The 16,083-nt window shown below is 44.6% G+C and overlaps 1 long non-coding RNA gene across 1 annotated transcript; it reads left to right on the top strand.

The window, feature by feature from the left end:
- The first annotated feature begins 844 nt into the window (after positions 1–844).
- On the top strand, positions 845–15,378 carry LOC108593215 (uncharacterized). The gene is made up of 3 exons (XR_004729048.3): positions 845–1,098; positions 13,396–13,439; positions 14,604–15,378. It is a non-coding gene; the product is annotated as an uncharacterized LOC108593215 (long non-coding RNA).
- The last annotated feature ends 705 nt before the right edge of the window (positions 15,379–16,083 follow it).

The raw sequence follows: 16,083 nt of genomic DNA on the forward strand, positions 1-16,083 counted from the left end.
AACTCCCAAAGGAAAATGATACAGTTTGAGAGTATGAGCTGATGGTAGGACTCTGTCTTCTTTCTGACATTATCTTCATGGAACATTTTGGTCATATAGAGATAAGAGAGAGTCCCAGAACGACGTCCAAAGGAATTTCAGGACCACAAAGCCTGGAACCGTCAGAAAACATTAGCCATCTGGATCACTGAACGAAAGCACTCCTTTGAAATGTGAAGGATTCTTATATGGATGTCCACCCCACCCAGAAGGCCATTGTTGTTGCTGGTAGGAGGTAATCTACAATTTGTTGCCTACACCACCGTGTTATGCATTGATTCCTACATCAAGAGATGTGTGGGGTATGTGCCATTTTCCTCCTCTTTACAAATGAGAAAAATGAGTCTCAGATTAAATTACTTGCCCACATTCATGCAGCTAGTAATGGAGAGATGTGGAATACAAAGCCATATTATTTCTTAATTCAAATGCTGTGCTCTCAGCCACGACGCGATCATGACTCCAAGTAGACATTTGCTGATTGAATGGAGTTGAATCGCACTACAGGAGCGACTGTGGCTAAGAGCCAAATGTCTAGTACAGACAGAAATGTGCAGGAGTAGAGAAGGGTGGATTGCCGGGAGAAAGCGTGGTGCTGTCACACAGGACCATTGGTGGCCTTGCCATCGGGTCAAGCAAGCAGTTGGTGCTGGGGAGTATGGGGAGGGCACACGGGCCTTCCTAGGCAGTTCGAAAAGGATGAGACTGTATAGAAAAACTGACTTAAGATGAACCCTGCCAAAAAGGGCTACTCCGTCACCAGCCCCGTCTGAGGTCATATTTCAAAGACTGGCTCAGGGCCACTGGCTGGGGTGCAGGGCTGTGAGATCATGGCTGAGCAATCTGACTTTTAAAAAATATAAGGACCAACTTGGGAGTTTTATCGCAGTTCTGCCGCCCAGGCATGAAATCAGCTGGCCTGCTCGTGACAGGGAGCGTTTCACTTGTAATTAGTTGGGTGGTTTTTTTTTCTTTTTTCTTTTTTTTAAGTTCTGCCTAAACAGCGATGTGGTGTGAGTGAGCCCGTTCCCTTGGAGCTGCCCCACAGCAGTAGCGGAGGTGAGTCATGGCCATAAAATCTGGAAAGCTCGTGGGGGGATGGAGGGCGGTGGAGAAATATAAATTATTGTGATCGTCTTTCAGGAGTGTTCGGGTTAATTATTGCACTTTCACCAGCTGTGTTGTGCCTTCATCCATGCCGAGCCAGAAGTGATGGTTTTAGTGGGGAAAGGGTCGTTCTCTAATGGGGCAGAGGCTCGCGAAGCCCTGTGTTCTTTTGAGGGAGGTTGGGTGCGTGAAATTCTCAGCACCAGCTGGAACCTGTGCGGATTTGCTCTGAGACACTTGGGTGTGAGCAGCGTCACGTTTTCTTTATTTTCCTAAAGCAAATAAATCTGGCTTGGATCTCCACCTGCCAGGGCTGGCAGGCAACCCATTCTTAGTTATGTCTTTTTTGGTGGGGCAGTGGGGGGAGTGAGGGGTTCTTTCTTTCCTTTTTGAGGACATAAGGAAGCCCTGGGAATTAGGTAATTCAGCAAGATCTAAAGGCATGTTCCTGGCCTTGGATCCACTGTGAAGGAATAATTGCTCATGGCCTGCAAAGTACCATTTTGAAGGGAGCTCCTGATCTTCCTCCATCCCAGCCCTGGGCCAAGGGGTCCTGGAAGAGGCTCACGCAGCTTGTCACCTTGTGTTCTCTCCAGGCCCAAGCCTCATTATCCACTATCTGGTGCCATAGGTCTCTACCATAAGATATTTTAAACCAGTTTCTTCCCCAGTCTCAAGGAAAACACATAGCATCTCAGTATGGGTCACCTCTCCCCTCTCTTTCCTTTTTAAAATTGCATGTTATTTATTTTTCACTTGAGGACTGGATCTTGCTCTGTTGCCCATGTTGGAGTGCAGTGGTGCAATCTTGGTTCACTGCAGCCTCAACCTCCTGGGCTTAAGCGATCCTCCCACCTCAGCCTCCTGGGTAGCTGGGACTATAGGCATGTGCCACCACACTTGGCCTTTTTTTTTTTTTAAAGAGATGGGGTCTCAGTATGTTTCCCAGGCTTGTCTCAAACTCCTGGCTGCAAGATGGTCCTCCCACCTCAGCCTCCCAAAGCGCTGGGATTACTGGTGAGACACTGTGCCTCATCACACCTCACTTTACAGGTGAGAGACACCTCCCCTTATCTGAGAGAAAGAAAAAGAAACAAAGAGAAGAAAAGAAAGAAAAAGACCAAATCAAATCAAACACACAAAAACAGAAGTTATGTTAATTTTCTTCCTTGGCTATTTGTTCAGAAAAGGAGAAAATGACTTTTTAATTCTTTATATTTCCTCTGGCAAGAAGGTGGAACCCCTTCTCCATGAATTTGTCATCACTCCAGCTGTGTGACCTTGAGCAAATTACTGACATGACATATTTTAAGGATTAAGTGACATGTCCGATGTCAGGCACTTAGCATAGAGCCTGACCTAGAGTTGGCTATCAGAACATGGCTATTGGTGGAGGACTGGGAGCTCTGTGAGGCTCACAGAGGCTTCACAGGAGAGCTCACAAGGATGGCTTCTCCATCCTTGAGGACAGGAGCTGTAGTTTGCTTATCCCTGTATCCTCAGCAACTGGGCACCCAGTAGGCATCCAAAAATACTTGGTTAACTGGATAGTTGTAAAAGGCGGAGATTTCAGAAAGGCTGAGAAGACCAAGCTTCCTTTACCAGCCCAGGCCAAATGGCCTTCACACTGTATGTCCATAGTAGACCCATGCATGCACGATGTGTGACACAGTGGTGTCATGACGTAATCAGGCACAGAGGACTGCCGATTTAGTATTGCTCACTCTGGATACCAAAATCTTGACTATAAGAGATAGGGTGACTTGAGCATTTTCTACATTTTAACAAGAGCATGTTTCCCCATTGCCCAGCCTTTATTAGGGCCCATTTCTGGGGCTTTCTCTCCCATCCTACCAGTGGTTTCTATGAAGTTTATGTGTCTCAGGTCACTGAGAAAATGGGGGTTGCTAGAAGGAGAGTTTGATGGGGCTCAGATAAATCTCAAGTCACAGCAGATGACTTTCTTCTGTAGGATCAATGCGCAATTCACAGGTGCTGTACAGGTATACATAGCTAAGCTGACTTCTTTACCCAGTTGGTTTGGAGTGCACGTTTATGTAGTAGACTATAGTCTGCAGGCAGTGGTAGGAGGCCTTCGAGGCACTGTCCAGCAGATTCCTATGGCTTCCCTACTCTCCCTATTTAAGCCCGTTTTGGTCCTTTTCATTCTAGTGCTCCCTGCCAAATTCCCATCTCCTGTAACATCACGCATCTGGTCTAGTTGTTCCCCTGCCAGACCAGGTGACCCTGACGCAGGAGTGAGCTTGTCTTTCCTCCCATGCTCTTTCCAGTTTTATGCATATAGCTTAAACTCTGCACTTTTCTGCCCTAAAGCCTTCCTTTTTGAATCTCAAAAAACTATTTTGGAAATGAAAAAAGTCACCCGGTTTTTGCTTTCTCAGTCCCACCTCTTCTCAAGGCCAGCAATGATCACACTGATGAGGGGAAGGATATGCAAGTGAAAATGAGAAAAAGAACAGCACCCAGTATATCCTTACAGTATGGATAGGTCTATATCCTGATACCTGAAGGAATTCTTCCACTGGGAACTCTATGAAAAGTACTGAAGAATTTGCAAAAAGAAGTCAGCTGACCCACTATTAATAGAAAGCAATCTGTATTTACGATACATATTGAGTACTGGTGAATGACGGACAGAGGAGTCACTACACACTCATATTTAGAATACTCTGATTTGATTCATAATCCTACCATCGATTATACCCTTATTTAATCCTGTATGTGAAATGGGAGGAGATGGTGGTGAGGATATAGAGAATGATCTGTGTGTGTTGAGGGGAAGGTGGGAGAAGGTCAGTGAAGATCTGTTTAGGCTGGGTGTGATGGCTCACACCTGTAATCACAGCACTTTGGGAGGCAGAGGCAGGTGGATCACCTGAGGTCAAGGGTTCAAGACCAGCCTGGTCAACATGGTGAAACCCCGCCTCTACTAAAAATACAAAAATTAGCCAGACTTTGTGGCATGCACCTATAATCCCAGCTACTCAGGAGACTGAGGTAGGAGAATAACTTGAACCTGGGAGGCAGAGGTTGCAGTGAGCAGAGATCATGCCATTGCACTCCAGCCTGGGCGACAGAGCAAGACTCCATCTCAAAAAAATAAAAAACCAAAAACCAACCAAACAACAATGACAACAGCTAAGCAATGACTCAAATGACTTGAGTTAGGGAGGCAGAGGACAGCAGGGAAAAGAGGATTCCATGCAGGCATGCAAAAGCCCGAGACAAGCTTGAACGATCAGTGGCTGACGTGGCTATAGTGGTGGGAGCAAGTCGGGAGGAAAGACAGTTAAGTGTCCTGGACACCTCAAATTCTTTTTAGAGCTAATGAGAAGCAATTGGGCAGGGCTGAGGGGGACAGAGATATGGTCTGATTTGCAACGTTAAGTTATGAAACTACAAGAAGCTTCCTGAATCTCAGAGGCCAGAGGCCAAAAACCATTTGCTCCAGAGACCTCATAAAACTGGAGGCAGAAATTTTTGTCAGCTCGAGGGATGGCTTGAGGTCACCTTATTTTGCTGCTTTGCAATGGTGGCTGGGAGAAGGGAGACAGTCTTTGCTGAGAGCCTATTCCATATTAATCATGATAAGTGGAGAAAAATAGCTGATAAAATAATTCTTTCAAAGTCTATGTATATAAATAGAGACACTGGGGAGAGAACGGTCCTGACTTTATAGGATGAATGTCTGACAGCAGGATTTCGGGCAAAGTGGTACTTGGCAAAAAGTAAACTAATCTTTAGGCTAGGGGCCTTCCTACATCTCTGAAATAAAAAGGTGAAGGCAACCAAGTGACATTTTATTGATATAGATTGATAATGGAAGAGGAAGTTAACTCTTTCTGTGTACCTAGTATGCATTAGACCTGAGTTATGTGCACTAGTGATATCTCATGGAATCCTCACAAGAAATAGTTGGGTGAAGTTTATTTAATACCTAATGAGAAGTATTTGGTGATAATGGAGAAATCACAGCTTTTTACAGAAGAAGACTGAAACTTGGGGCAGTGGAGTACGTTGCTCAGGTGACACGGTGCCCATGAGGCAGAGCCTAGACCCTGCTCAGGTTTAGGGGACTTTTCAAGGCTCTCTTCCCACTTCTCAAGCTGCTAGTGACTGATTTTTTTCTCAGAAGCACCCCACCCTCAGGGTTTCAGAACCCCTTCTTTCTGTTCCTGTCTCTACTTTCTTCTTTGATGGCTGCTTCCTCCATTCCCAGTGGGAACGACGTATCCAGGAGACCCATGGGAGCATGGGAGAGATTGGGCTGGAACATCTAGATGGTGGAGACCCTTGGAAACCTTGGGAGGAAGGGATCTCTTGGGCTGCCACCCCCAACTCTTTGTACTAAGTATTTATGAAATCCCAGGAGTTGACCCAAGGGACCCTGGCCTCTTACCCCCACTATTCAGAAGCTCTCTTGTTCACGGCCACATTGTGACTTCTGTGAATTTGAGGCACTTTTGCCTTTTGGGCCCCTTCCTCCATGTAAGCATATGAAAATAATTTAATAGATCATTGGGGGCCCTAAACATTTCATTTTTTTTCTGATGAGAAAAAGAAAATTAAAACATTTTATTCAATTCTATCAGTTCATTTATCTTTCCTTTGGATTTTAAGGAAATGAAAACATTTTGTGAGCCCCTAAAAGTATGGGAATCCCTAGGCACTGTGCCCACCTGCTTGATTGGGAGGTCAGCTCAGTGCTTATAGATTAAGAGAAGACATCAAAAGTCTGGCAGAACCTGCTTGGGGGCTTTACTGTCTTGGTGCCTAGATGCAACTTTCCTTAGTTGAGACTAAGGTGACTGTGAAGTAGCTGTGGCAAAGACGGAAGCCAGGGTAAGGTCAGCCTGGACTTTACAGAGCCTGTGGAAGTCTTGGCTCTGGTTCTCGCACATCCTAGTATCGGCATGCGTGGTTTCGTCATCTGGACTTCACTCCCTCAGTTGTTCATTGAACTTTTCCTGAATTATTCTTCAACCTCAGGATATGTGAGCACATCCTCTGGGAGATTTTCGTGGTGCACCTGGAAACTTTGTGCTGTGTTTAGGGTGAACCATGTGAAATTGTCACTTTTGTGGGTCATAAAGGATAACTGCCAAGGGCATATGAGTCCATGTGCTTTGTCTCATCTTGTGTGACATTCTCTCCGAGTGGGTAGAGACTGTGACTTAAATGCGGCTGCACCCAAGCAGCGGGTCTCTTCTCTACGTGCTTGTTGAATGAATGGACGATTCAACTGGAGGGAAGATCACCTATAGTTTCTAGGTTCTCAAACTTGAACAGGCATCAGAATTTTCTAGAGGACTTGTCAAAGTGCATATCACTGGCCCCCCCAGATTGCTGATACTGGAGGCTGATCATTAGCATTTCTAGCAAGTTCCCAGGCAAGGCTGCTGCTGGCACCACAGTTTGAGAACCACTGCTTTCCTTCCCTAGTAGTTGTCTCCTGGGGATGGGATGGAGGTCAGCTATACATACTGTTTCCCCAAAATTCATGTCCACGTGGAACCAATGAATGTGACTTTATTTGGAAATAGAGTCTTTGCAGATGTAACCAGGTGAAGTTGAGGTCATACTGGATTAATGTGGGTCCCAAATCCATTGATGGGTATCCTTATAAGAAGGAAATTTGGACACACAGACACATAGAGACACATGGGGTGGAACACCATGTAAAGATGCACAGAGATTGTAGGGATGCATGGCCAGCTAAGGAATCCCAAGGATTGCCAGAGACCTCTAGAAGATAGGAGAGAAGCATGGAACAGATTCTCCTTAGAGTCCCCGGAGGGGTCCAATCCTGCTAACATTTTGATTTTGGACTTCTGGCCTCCAGAACTGTGAGGGATAAATTTCTATTGTTTTAAGCCATCTTGATTTGTGATAATTTGTTACCACAATTACAAGGAACTAGAACTCAAGAACCCAAATCGGTGATGATGATGCAGGGCAGGTGAGCCCCCAAACTGGGGCTTTGCCTGAGGGGGTTCTTTTTATTAAACAGTACTCCTCCCTACAGAGCAGGGCTGACTCATAGGCAGTGCACCCAGAGTTGGCAACAAATGGGCTCTTGAGGGGCCTGGCGTGGTGGCTCATGCCTGTAATCCAAGCACTTTGGGAGACTGAGGTAGGCGGATCACTTGAGGTTGGGAGTTTCAAACCAACCTAACCAACATGGTGAAACTCTGTCTCTACTAAAAATACAAAAAATTAGCCAGGTGTGGCGATGGGCACTTGTAATCCTAGCCACTTGGGAGGCTGAGGCAGGAGAATCACTTGAACTCGGGAGGTGGAGGTTGCAGTGAGCCGAGATCATGCAGCTGCACTCCAGCCTGGGCAACAGAGTGAGACTCCGTCTCAAAAACACACACACAAACAAACAAACCAACAACAACAAGAATGGGCTCTTGGCAACTGTATTTATACTCACTTAAACCCACTTTTAATTATATGCAAATGAAGGGAGACTATTTAGAGCTTTCTATGAAAGAGGTGATAACTTCTGGGTCATTGCCATGGCATTTGTAAACTGTGGTGGTGTCTTATGTTAATGAGCAATGAGGGGAGCTAGGGATTGCTCTCATCACCATCTGCTGATTCCTACTGTTTTTTTTTTTTTTCTTTTCACTTTGTCCTATCTGGACCAAATCCTGTTTTGGTCCACAGGGTTATGATCAGAAAATGAATCCTGCCAGTTTCTACCTTAATTTTAATCCTTGTCTTCACCGAGAAGCTCTAGGGAGTGCTGGAAATCACCTGAAGGATCAGCATCCCCAGGTGAAGCTGGGCAGGTTGTTCCACTAGGCCGAGGAGGTCCAGTCCACTGCAAGCCATGCTGACCAAGGGGCTCCTTCCACCCAGGGGCACCGCATAGGACAGCTTTAGTGAGAGCCAGTTGCAGCAAAGATTCCCAGGTTACAATCCCAAGATTCTATTTTCGTAATTTGGATGTGGGACCTGGACATCTGTATTATAACAAGCCTCCCGGTAATCAATCAATGGCCAAAGACTTCACTTAATAAAACATAGATTTCAAGGGGTTAGGTAAAACTGAAAAATAGGCAAACCATTGCCTTAGACTTCTCACCCAGAAGTTCTTAGCTTCTTTATGCACAAATACTTTGGCAATTTGTTGAAGCCCATAGAACCTTCTTAGAATAGAATATAGATCCTAAAAAATACATAGGATTACAAGGAAAAAGTTATTATATAAAATACAGCAATAAGAATATTAAAAATTCCAATTTGTGGATAGAGTACTATATATAAATGGTTCTTATATTAACAATTACATAAGAATTATGTAGTTGGTCTAATTACTATTCTCTCTTTCTCTTCCTTCCTTCCTTCCTTCCTTCCTTCCTTCCTTCCTTCCTTCCTTCCTTCCTTCCTTCCTTCCTTTCTTCCTCCCTCCCTCTCTCTTTCTTTCTCTCTTTTTCCCTCCCTCCCTCCCTCCCTCCCTCCCTCCCTCCCTCCTTCCTTCCTTCCTTTCTTCCTTCCTCCCTCCCTCTCTTTCTTTCTTTCTTTTTCCCTCCCTCCCTCCCTCCTTCCTTCCTCTTGCTTACTTGCTTGCTTGCTTGACAGGGTCTTGCTCTGTAGCCCAGGCTACAGTGTAGTGATGCTATCTAAGCTCACTGCAACCTCTGCTTTCCAGGCTCAAGTGATCCTCCTGCCTCAGTCTCCTGAGTAGCTGGGACTAAAGGCACATGCCACATACCTGGCTAATTTTTATATTTTTTGTAGAGATGAGATTTCACCATGTTGCCCAAGCTGGTCTCAAACTCCTGGGCACAAATAAGCTGCTTGCCCTGGCCTCTCAAAGTGCTAGGATTACAGGCATCAACCACTGTGCCTGGCTAATAACTACTATAATTTTAAAGTTGCAATGAGTCCAGATGATATTTTGAGATGCTCTGCCAACTATAAAGTGATTTAAAAAAAACTATGATCTCTATTCATGCAACCTTACAGCAACTGCTTATACTATTGTGGTTTGTGGTCCACATTCATAATTGAATACTCTTTGGTTAGAATTAGTAGAAATAAAGAAGCAATTATTCCTAAGTTCAAGGGCCCCCTGAACTCTGTCAAAAAATACTTTGAAAGTGAAGAGCGCCTGGAATCTAGCTCTTCATCTTTTTCCCTTGTAGGTGGTGTCCCTGTCACCTTGCAAGCCTGTAGCAAAGATTCTCCTTGTCTCAGCCTACATCAGATCTTCCCTTAAATACTACATGATGTGGTGGGCCAAATATTGGTTTTGAGCCAGAAGGTCCATGGTTTCAAATACATTCCTCCTAACTTAATTTTAATCTAATTCTTATTGACCATATTTATAAAACCTACTTCATAGGACTACAGTGAGAATTAGAGATGGTATATATGACTTGGCATACAGTAGGTCCTTAGTAAAGATTAAATGTCATTTATTCCAAGTTGTAAATTACTTCTTTAAAATTTTTTTTTTTTAGTGTTTTTCCAGTTAAGAGATACTTAAGTCTTAATGAGGAGTCATAGCCTGGGCCTGTCATGAAGGAGCGCTGGTGGGGGAGTGGGGGAGCTATGTAGGGGCCTGGCAGACTCAGCACAGGACACAGTCATTAACTATGGGAGGGATAGGATAAGCCATCCAAGCCCTAGGCCTGGCGGAGTTGATTTCTATGTGGTGGGGAGCAGAGTGCGTTTGTATCTCAGGAAATCTCCTCGGCCATTGACTGGTTTTCCCTGGCTTCTTTGTCAAGCCTGGGTTGTTTAGTTTTTTATTTAATTTTTTAAATTCCGGGGCATATGTGCAGGATGTGCGAGTTTGTTACATAGGTAAATGTGTGCCATGGTGGTTTGCTGCACCTGTCAACCCATCACCTGGGTATTAAGCTACCTGGGCTCTTTCGTTTTGACATTTGTTTTTTCCTCGTGGATTTTTCTTCTCATGACACATCACGTAAGTGTTGTGAACTCAGGTCTGGGGAAACAGTGTATTGTTTTAGGCATGGGACGTTGGTAGTATATGGAACCTGTGAAAGGCATCAAGTGTGCCGGACTCAGAGATGCAAGGCTTGAGGTTTCGTGGTGTGTGTGTGTAATGATGCAGTCAGGTCAGACATCCAGGGCTGGGACCAGGTTGCTGGACTCTCCACCTGGGCTGCGAGTGCTGCACAACACCCAAGGGCTCTCCTCACATAGATACAGTGAGTGCTGACAGTGCTGTCTGGGGCTGTGTGGCACAGTGGTCGGCTTCCAAACCAGTGCTCCTTCTTTCCACCCTCTTCACTCTCAGTCTCCCTAGTTTTGAGTGGTTGCCCCAAGTGCCAGTTTTCCTAAAAGCTTGGGTTGGATCCAAGGAATGTAGTCCTGGAGGCTTCATCAGGAATTCTGCTGTACAGACAGATGCCAGGGAGCTATGCAATTAGAACTTTCTCTGCAAGGCTGCAAGAGGAACTCTGCTCATAATGGCCCTGGGTAGGAATCCTTCTTAGGATTGAGTGGGAAAACTGGGGAAGATCTTGCTGCCGTGGCTTAAGAAGGGTATTTACCTTCCCTTCTTCATTGCTTATTGCAGAAATGTGCTCATGTTAGAGTTTACCGTGTGCCAATGTTAGAGTTACAAAGACAAGAGCTTAGAATATGGCTTAGGAACCTGGTTTTCATCATTCACTCCTTCTTGCCTCTTGGATTCCCCATGGAGAGATCCTGATTCCCCAGGGTTAAGCACCGAATGGAAACAAAATACCACTCTAGTGACAGTTGGGCAAGCACCTCACACCTCCTTCCTCTCCATACTGCCCCCATTCCTGCCACTATTGCACAGTTTTCTGGCCAGCTGTGCTGGGGTACAAGGCAGACCAGGAAGCCTAAGCAGATTTCCTATCACCTCCTCCCACAAAGCCAAGAGGGATCTGCAAAAGAAGCCCGTTTGTTTTTCCATCCAGTCGCGGATATGTGAGAGCTGAAACAGAGCTGATGAGATACATTAGACTTGGCCCACTATGTAGGAAGAGCCTAGGGCATAAGTCCTGCCCTTGAGAGTGCATGGGCACCCAGCCCATAGTAAATCATGGCCCAGTGAATGTCTTGTTTCCAGTATCACAAGCTGGGAGCTGGCCTTGACTCCTTCTCAATCCCACACCCAGCCATTCACCAAGTCCTACTCATTCTACCTCTAAGATATATATTTCAGATCCATCCGCTTTTCTCTATCCCCTCTCTACCATCAAAGCCACTGCAACCTCATCTCTAGTATAGCAATTGTATCTTCCTAGGTCTCTCCAAATCCCCTCTGCCCCAGCCACCATCTGTTATCCACACTTTTGCCAAGGAAATACCTTGAAAATGTCTATCTGGCTAAGTATTTCCCCTATTGAAGCCCTTCGATGTCATCTTGTTGCTCTTTGATAAAAACGTTTTCAGCGTTTCTCATCGTCCATCCCTCCCCGCTTATAGTCTGTGTTTCAGACATAATGAACTACTTTCCTTTTTTCCAAATGGGTCATGCTCATACTTGCTTTTTCCCATGCTCTTTCCTCTGTGTGGGACTTTTAACACTCCCCCTTCCTGCTTCAGTGAACTCCTACACAACCTTCATGTTCTCAGCTTAGCTGTCACTTTCTCTAGGAAGCCCTCTTTCCTTTCTCTGGGTTGGTGGTCTTCTTACCTGTTTCTGCAGCTGCAGAGATCAGGTATTGCCCTTGTCTGTTCTCTGGTCATGCTCCCTGGCTTTGAGAACAGCAGGGGCCTCCTTGACTTCTGCTGGGCTAAGCATGTAGGGTCTTCCTTCCATTCCAGACCATGTGGATTCACTTCATCTCTTTATGAGTTTGCCTATGGCAAAAGAAAAGGGGGCACTGGACATCATAATGGATGGTGTCCACAATAGCAATGATTTCTTTTAATAGGCAGACATTCCATGTATTACTGGTTGTTTTATTGTCTCTCAACAAAATCAAGGGTGAAATGAAATGTCAGCTCTTTAAGTGGTGATTCTATGCTTTTTGGCTATGTCTGGAAACTCCTGTATGGAACACGATTTCACCTCTCTCCTCTTAGGGTGGAAATGCTTGAGAAACCCTGAAAAGATGTTTGTGTTCCACCTCCCGCCATTGGAGCATTAATAGTTCAGCCAAGCTTTCAACAAGACCTATCAGATGATTCACTGTAGAGCCTCTGGGGAGGGTCTAAAATGATGTGTTGTTAATTAGAAGAGAATCTGTACACTCTAGACAGCCAAATGCATCTTTTCCATTCCCAGCATTTCCTGAGCTTCTTCCCTGTGCCAGGCTCTGCTGGGTGCTGGGTTACAGAGGTGACTCAAGATCCAACCCCGCTCTTGAAAGTCTCACCCATACCTAAGATCTATAGGAATGGCATGAAGGAAATGTTAGGAGTTGAGAGATGGCAAAAAGCACAGAGACACACCCAATTACAAGGAGTAAGTGAGAATGGTGCATCAACATTTACACAGTTATGGAGTATGGCAATAGTAAAATCTTCAGTTTAAAGATGCGCCAGTTGTCTGCATTAGCATCCCTTCCAGCTGATGAAATTCTAGGAGTTTTAATGAATGAATGCTACACTTACCTGAAGAATCCAGCAGAGTTACTGACTGGTTCAAAAATAATTGTGCGTATGGTAGGATAAGAAGCCACTTATGCAACAATGGCGCTGTTTGATAAACCAGCATTGTTTCTGCCAAATTTGTGGCCTGTAGATAAATGCATTCCAAATAGGTACCTGAGTGTCCAAAGCAACATAGAAACATGGCACAGAAGATGGAAAAATCTAATGGGGAATCTCATCATGTTGAGGTATATTAAATCAAAGAAGAATTTCAAAAACAGCAGTGCCATGTAGAAAACGAGTGTAAACATATTCTCTATGGGGAGCCATACTCTAAAAGAAAAAAAAAAGCAGCTGTTCATCTCCGTGCAAGACTTCAAAACAGTTGATGATGGTAAAAGTTGGGCAGCCTTACTGACTATCTCCATGCAATTGCCATAATCTAGCCTTGTAATACACCTTTTCATGTCAGAGCTTCTTTTTTGTTTTGATTTTCTCTTCTTTTTTATTCTTAAAGTTTTTTTCCTCCACTACTTAAAATTATCAGTGTTATCTTTTACAATTTGCTATGTTACATATTTCATCTTTGCTGCATTTCCAATCCCGAAGGTATAAATTGTGTAAAGCCTTTTTAAAAGAATTCTAATTTGTTTTATGTATTTTTTTTTATAGATTTGACTCCATGAAAGTGCATTATCGCAATGTTGGCTTTGTGTGTAAGCATCGTATGTGTATGTAAAAATGTGGAAACTTCCTTAATAAAGAGATGTCCTTTTTGTACATTTGCACTTGTGACAGGTAAAATTTCTCTAGAACTCAGCTCTTTGGGTGACTTGCATATGCTGCGGTGGTGACCCATTGAGGTCCTTTTACCTGTCTTGTCAAATGACTGAGCTTGGCCATGATGATATTTCCGGTGACTGCAATTATGAAGCTGAGTGCACACAATTACCAACCATAGTGATATGTGTTTATACAATTCACTTTTTGATTTCCATGTAAATCTGGCTTGTCTGCTTGTGACTATTATACCCATGTGACTGTCCTAAGCACACTTGAATGTTTATGCTCCAAAAACATGAATTTTATTATTGCCTATTTTATTGCATAGGTTATAAAGTATTCTGCCATGCTCTTATGTTTCTCAAATAAATCATCTTTTAAAAATGTAAATGTATTTTAAATAATGTTTTAAACATTATTTTTTTCCAGAGTTGAATTTTTAAGATTTTCATCTTAAAATTGCATCCTAAAGATTGCAATTTTCAATATTTTAGACTTTAGGGATTTTAATCTTTTGGCATTTCAACATTTGGGATCATGGCATTGGGGATTCTTTCAGGATTATGGCCTGTTGAGAAGCATTAAGTTTACCCTGCCCCATGGTTCCTTTGTGGAGGATATCTTTGAGTTTATAATCAGTGGTAGGTGGATAACAGCTGCCTACCTTGTATATTCCTGAGTCAGGTGTATATGCAAAACACCTGTGTGTTGATAAGAATCACCTGTCAAAGATCAAATAAATATGTGGATGAATCTCTGCTCTGGGGTTAAGTCCTGGAGAGCTGTCAGCCCCGCAGGCTCTCAGGCTGTTGGTCCCCAGGATAGATCCACTCTGTTGTGCTATCTGGGTGTCTGCCTCTCAGCCCACCTGGATGGGGGTCTCCTGACCAAGCAGGTTCTTGGTAATGGCCCAAACCCGCTGGAACATTTCTGATGAAACCAATGGAGATGAAAATCCTAAGTTTTCATTGTTCATAGATTTGCCTCAGAAGCATGATGATGATTAAACTAACAATAATAGCTATCACTTTTTATAACTGGGATGTCGAGGAGACACAAATCAATATTGCCTCTTTCCCTTCTGATTCTGAACAAAGACAAAGGAATGAGGAAAATGGGGTCCAATCCTCATCTATATGACTGGAGCAAGGACTTGGAATGAGAACCCACAAAGGCTTATTGACTTTCCACCCTGAAACTGGATCTCGGAGCAACCAACCTGTGGACAAATTGGAATCTACAAAGCCACACGCTTCTTCAGGTAGGGAAGGGCGGAGGAAGAGAGGCTAAGTCTCCCTCCTGGAGATCTTTGATGGGTCAGAACCCCCCCTTAAAGAAACATAGAGGACTGGCTCTTGTTTACCAGCCAGATAGCTCACTGTCTCCCCAGGGAGTACTAAGAGACCAGACGAGAGGCACAGTGTGTTCAGGGGAAAGCTCCCTCATAGCAGTAACTATTTAGAGTGGGGCAAACTTGTCTCTCAAATGTTCCTCGTGTTTTCGTCATAGTCAACCCATAATCAGTGTGGGATGTGGCCATCCCTCCAGGGGGAGATCAGTCCTTTGTAAGGACAGCTCTGCCCCTGCTTCAACAGGCTGCACTTCCCATTGAAACCTCTGTTCCTTCAGGTGTTCTCCTTGGCCTGCTGGCAGACAGGGGAGACTGTGCCCTTGGAGGGCTCTGAATTGAAGCAAGTCACATGTTAATAAAATCATCTCCAAGGACACCCTGTTCAAGGCTCAGAGTTATTTCATTTCCTACCTCCTATCCCAAATGATGTCTATCTACGTTGCCTAATACAGCGCCAAAGCAATTCTGGTCCAGCTGAGGAACAGGTGTGAGGAACAGTGTCTGCCAGGACAGGCACTACAGGAGAGCCTCGGAGGTTGGGGAAAGCTGGGGCTGGGAGGGGCTTCTGAAGGGGCCCCCTATGCTTCCAGAGGGGAGCTGCTCTTTCAGATTTGGGGCCTGCAAACTCCATTTAGGAGAAGAAGGAGGTTATGAATGAGGGCAAACCTCTCTCTCTCTCTCTCTCTCCCTCTGCCTTCTTCCTAGCCTTACCCCCTACTCCTCTCTCTCTTCCTCACCCTTCCTGAATTAATGACCCCACCAAGACTTTTTCCAGAGAAAAAACAACCAAGCCAAAAATCACCCGGCCTCTCTGACAGCCTGGCCCATTCCTACATACTCATATCTCATGGGCAGTCTCTCCCACATGTCACTGGGCCACGGAGAGACTTCCTGTTCATCCGCTGTCAGATACGAGTTCTTAGCACTTCTTGGCAAAGGATCTTGACAATTGCCTCGGGAAGGAAAACAGCACCATGGGTTAGCGGAAAGAATGTGGCGTTTGGAGCCGGCTCAATTCCCAGTTCTGCTACTTAATACCTGTGTGACCCTGGGCAAGTCACTTAACCTCTTTGAGTTTCAGTTTCCTCGTCTGTAAAATAAACACAAAGATGATAATAGAGAGCTTGTAAAACTGCTTTGAAAGCCATTCAATGTGTGAAGTGTGCTTGTGAGACCCATGGGAGGCAGGTTTTAATAGTTTGGAAGATTCCATCATAGCCTAATTG

The sequence above is a fragment of the Callithrix jacchus genome, chromosome 9 (genome assembly GCF_049354715.1).
Source record: "Callithrix jacchus isolate 240 chromosome 9, calJac240_pri, whole genome shotgun sequence".
NCBI classification, from domain to species: domain Eukaryota; kingdom Metazoa; phylum Chordata; class Mammalia; order Primates; family Cebidae; genus Callithrix; species Callithrix jacchus.